At 35.2% G+C, this 5,292-nt stretch overlaps 1 protein-coding gene across 2 annotated transcripts in view; it reads right to left on the bottom strand.

Annotated features, from left to right (window-relative positions):
* LOC103507124 overlaps positions 1-5,292 on the bottom strand; it is a 117,140-nt gene that overhangs the window by 32,979 nt on the left and 78,869 nt on the right. The gene's annotated exons all lie outside the window — the stretch shown is intronic.

The raw sequence follows: 5,292 nt of genomic DNA, 5'->3' as shown, positions 1-5,292 counted from the left end.
CATCAGGTGGGTATGTCAATATTTCACGAAAACACTAACGAAAAAACACGTAAATCGGTAACATTTAACACTAAAACACGGGAAATAAAAGTGTTAAATGTTACATTTAGTGTTAAATGTTACCGATTTACGTGTTTTTTCGTAAGTGTTTTCGTGAAATATTGAACACGGGAAATAAAAGTGTTAAATGTTACCGATTTACGTGTTTTTTCGTAAGTGTTTTCGTGAAATATTGAACACGGGAAATAAAAGTGTTAAATGTTACCGATTTACGTGTTTTTTCGTAAGTGTTTTCGTGAAATATTGAACACGGGAAATAAAAGTGTTAAATGTTACCGATTTACGTGTTTTTTCGTAAGTGTTTTCGTGAAATATTGAACACGGGAAATAAAAGTGTTAAATGTTACCGATTTACGTGTTTTTTCGTAAGTGTTTTCGTGAAATATTGAACACGGGAAATAAAAGTGTTAAATGTTACCGATTTACGTGTTTTTTCGTAAGTGTTTTCGTGAAATATTGAACACGGGAAATTTTAGTGTTAAATGTTACCGATTTACGTGTTTTTTCGTTAGTGTTTTCGTGAAATATTGACATACCCACCTGATGGTGATCCAATGATCGAAATGCGCATCGTGTACTATACTGTAAGTAAAACATGGTATCTTAAGGCTAAATATTGAGAAATCACATTGATGCTACAGTTTTGTATAAATCTTTGATGACAATAAGATAAAATCATTCCACCAAGTTTGTCGGATTTTTACACTAAAACTATAGTATTAAACTGTTAAAGATTTCTCTAGATATTTCGAGATAAAATATCCCGATTACGTACTTCGAGGATTTCTTTCACTTCGTTACCTAAATACTTTGGAAAACGGTTATGAAACAAATTAGAGGACTTCTTAGAAAACCCGTTGAAATAAAGAGAAAGTTGAGTAAAAAGAAAATAAACAAAGTATAAAAGAGTTAAAGTTTCCTCGAGTAGGTACATAGTTGGCATTCTAAATAGAGTAATAGTGCTGTAAACTTTGTGTTTCATTGCGGTCAGCCCGGTCACTGTGCAACTCAGAGAAACAGATGTGATTGTGGACAAAGCAGCTCGGGAAATTAATAGGTTACAATTTACATGACTTCTGTTTCTGTATTTCGTGGTTGCGTAAAAAAAGGTGTAATATAAAAAACATGTTTTTTGTCAACCTTTTATCTGCGAGTAGAGAACACTGTAGAAATTTCGACACCCCTCTCTTCCCGATATGGAAATTTCTCAGAGGGGAAAGGAAGAGAAAAGAAAAAGAGGAGGAGGAATCTGTTGTATGCTCAGGAGATTTCTTGAATAAGCAAGCTGAGAGGGGTAGGACTATTCAAACACTCAAGTAAACCACTTCAGTGTCGCGGCCACTTTGACAAGCGTACGCAAAAATCGACGTAAGGAAATTTACGCCTGAAAAGTCCTTTCTTGTACGACCTTTGTAACCTTTTCTCTTAACAAGGTCAGGTGGTGCGGTCATGGAGAAATATGAAATAATAAATTCTCCAAGTTTTTGTACTCCGTGAAGAATATTTTCCTGCTGACAAATAATGAAAAGTGGTGAGAGAAAGGGAGGTGCGAGAGAGGGAGAGGTAGGTGAAATGGAGAGAGTGAGAACTAAAGAGACAGATGGAGGAAGAGGAGAGGGAGGGAAAGAGAATAATCAATCATGGTGGATGGTGACTGCTATCATATGCCAGAGTATGCAGGCCATCGTAATGTGAGCTATGTCACCAGCAGAGTAGTAATTTCAAAGAATAGGTAACGCTGTTACCTCAAAGCTCTTCGTCTATTCGATATGTGGCATAGGGGTGTCAATCAGCTGCTTTTAGAAACTAAACCACCTTAAAGTTAAAACGAAATAAATAACAAACTCATTAATTTTGACAATATTGTCTATTTTTTTCCAGAAGAAATAAAGTGTCATACCGGACTCCTTAGGCTCAATTCTCCCGAGTAGACAGCATTATCAGGAGAGGGAGATCAGAAGAAGATCGGGAGAAGCTTTAGTCCATTTCTTTCCCAACGTCTAGGTGCTGTTATAAATTCAACTACAGGTTGAAATACGCGAGTGTAGATATAAATGAATATGTATGTGTAGACAGATTCATATTTTGTAAACATTCATATTTTTTATATGCCCATAGGCTCGCGCGTTTGGTAGTTGAGATTGCCCCCAGGCTATAATTACGCCCTTCCTAAATTTGTAACTTTTTTTTTTTTAAGTAAATTTGTGAAAAAATGCGAGTATGATTAATAGACAGAAAGGGAAGAGAGACTTACGTTTAGGTAACTCGATACTTACTCGATATTGGTTTTACATACCAAAAGTTATATGTACTAACTAGATAGATAAGAAGTACCTAAGTTATGTATAAAATACAGCTGAGTAAGGTAGCTAGTAGCTAAGTTATGTATAAAATACAGCTGAGTAAGGTAGCTAGTAGCTAAGTTATGTATAAAATACAGCTGAGTAAGGTAGCTAGTAGCTAAGTTATGTATAAAATACAGCTGAGTAAGGTAGCCAGTAGCTAGTTTTAAATACTCGTACAACATGGTTGTTGTACAACGTACAACAAATTGTAAAAAAAAAACTTGCCTTGAAGAAATATTAGGAATGCAATAGCTAACTACAGGCAAATTCTATGAATCTCTTATCTGTCTAATTAATATATTAAACCCATTTTACATTTATATCTTTATATTTAACATTGATGTGTAAATGTACAATGTATTTGTTAGATTTACATTGTTATTTGAAACAGCGGAAAATGCTATTTAATGAAATTCAATGGAGGAAGAGAGAGAGAAAGGGGAAGAGAAGGCAGAGAAAGAAAGGGGAGGAGGAGGAAGAGAGAGAGACAGAGATTGGTTAAAGCTGAGTATGAGTGAGATGTGTAATTTATTCTGTAGGTACTATGTGTCATGTACAATGTATTTGTTAGATTTACATTGTTATTTGAAACAGCGGAAAATGCTATTTAATGAAATTCAATGGAGGAAGAGAGAGAGAGAAATGGGAAGAGAAGGCAGAGAAAGAAAGGGGAGGAGGAGGAGGAAGAGAGAGAGAGACAGAGATTGGTTAAAGCTGAGTATGAGTGAGATGTGTAATTTATTCTGTAGGTACTATGTGTCTCTCTCTTTTTCCATTGCCATCTTCTATCCCTCTCTGCACTCAGGAACATGATTATTCCTCATGTTTTCTTTGTATCTGTCTGTCCCCCACCCCTGTCTCTCTCTCTCTCTCTATCTGTTTCTCTATTCTGTTTTGCATATGTAAGAAAGGAATAAGGTAATAATAAATATACAATGCCATGTAAGTAACGTGTAACATGGATTGTACATTGTGGAATTCCGTATGGAGAGTACCTACACATACGTATATTGTACCCACCTACTGCCAGACTGCCACTATTTTACCTATTCGTAACTTCCAACAATGATAACATAACAATAAAATAAATTAGTAGATATGTATGTTGTACCCACCTACTGCCAGACTGCCACTATTTTACCTATTCGTAACTTCCAACAATGATAACATAACAATAAAATAAATTAGTAGATATATTATGTATGTCTTAACAGAGACGGGTTCTCGTAAGAAAATTGGATTGGAAGAAATATTTTTACGCGGTTCGTATAGGTGAAATAGTGTAAGAAAAAGTGTATTGTGTTTGACCAATTGAAATGGGTACAGTTTTTGTATTGTTTTGTACAAAGCTTATGGTACCTGAGATCAATCAATGTGATTTCTCAATATTTAGCCTTAAGATACCGTGTTTTACTTACAGTATATTACACGATGCGCATTTCGATCATTGGATCATCAGGTGGGTATGTCAATATTTCACGAAAACACTTACGAAAAAACACGTAAATCGGTAACATTTAACACTTTTATTTCCCGTGTTCAATATTTCACGAAAACACTTACGAAAAAACACGTAAATCGGTAACATTTAACACTAAATGTAACATTTAACACTTTTATTTCCCGTGTTTTAGTGTTAAATGTTACCGATTTACGTGTTTTTTCGTTAGTGTTTTCGTGAAATATTGACATACCCACCTGATGGTGATCCAATGATCGAAATGCGCATCGTGTACTATACTGTAAGTAAAACATGGTATCTTAAGGCTAAATATTGAGAAATCACATTGATGCTACAGTTTTGTATAAATCTTTGATGACAATAAGATAAAATCATTCCACCAAGTTTGTCGGATTTTTACACTAAAACTATAGTATTAAACTGTTAAAGATTTCTCTAGATATTTCGAGATAAAATATCCCGATTACGTACTTCGAGGATTTCTTTCACTTCGTTACCTAAATACTTTGGAAAACGGTTATGAAACAAATTAGAGGACTTCTTAGAAAACCCGTTGAAATAAAGAGAAAGTTGAGTAAAAAGAAAATAAACAAAGTATAAAAGAGTTAAAGTTTCCTCGAGTAGGTACATAGTTGGCATTCTAAATAGAGTAATAGTGCTGTAAACTTTGTGTTTCATTGCGGTCAGCCCGGTCACTGTGCAACTCAGAGAAACAGATGTGATTGTGGACAAAGCAGCTCGGGAAATTAATAGGTTACAATTTACATGACTTCTGTTTCTGTATTTCGTGGTTGCGTAATAGAGGACTTCTTAGAAAACCCGTTGAAATAAAGAGAAAGTTGAGTAAAAAGAAAATAAACAAAGTATAAAAGAGTTAAAGTTTCCTCGAGTAGGTACATAGTTGGCATTCTAAATAGAGTAATAGTGCTGTAAACTTTGTGTTTCATTGCGGTCAGCCCGGTCACTGTGCAACTCAGAGAAACAGATGTGATTGTGGACAAAGCAGCTCGGGAAATTAATAGGTTACAATTTACATGACTTCTGTTTCTGTATTTCGTGGTTGCGTAAAAAAAGGTGTAATATAAAAAACATGTTTTTTGTCAACCTTTTATCTGCGAGTAGAGAACACTGTAGAAATTTCGACACCCCTCTCTTCCCGATATGGAAATTTCTCAGAGGGGAAAGGAAGAGAAAAGAAAAAGAGGAGGAGGAATCTGTTGTATGCTCAGGAGATTTCTTGAATAAGCAAGCTGAGAGGGGTAGGACTATTCAAACACTCAAGTAAACCACTTCAGTGTCGCGGCCACTTTGACAAGCGTACGCAAAAATCGACGTAAGGAAATTTACGCCTGAAAAGTCCTTTCTTGTACGACCTTTGTAACCTTTTCTCTTAACAAGGTCAGGTGGTGCGGTCATGGAGAAATA

The sequence above is a fragment of the Diaphorina citri genome, unplaced genomic scaffold (genome assembly GCF_000475195.1).
Source record: "Diaphorina citri unplaced genomic scaffold, Diaci psyllid genome assembly version 1.1 scaffold290, whole genome shotgun sequence".
NCBI classification, from domain to species: Eukaryota; Metazoa; Arthropoda; class Insecta; order Hemiptera; family Psyllidae; genus Diaphorina; species Diaphorina citri.
This window is presented reverse-complemented; position numbering and strand designations above follow the sequence as displayed.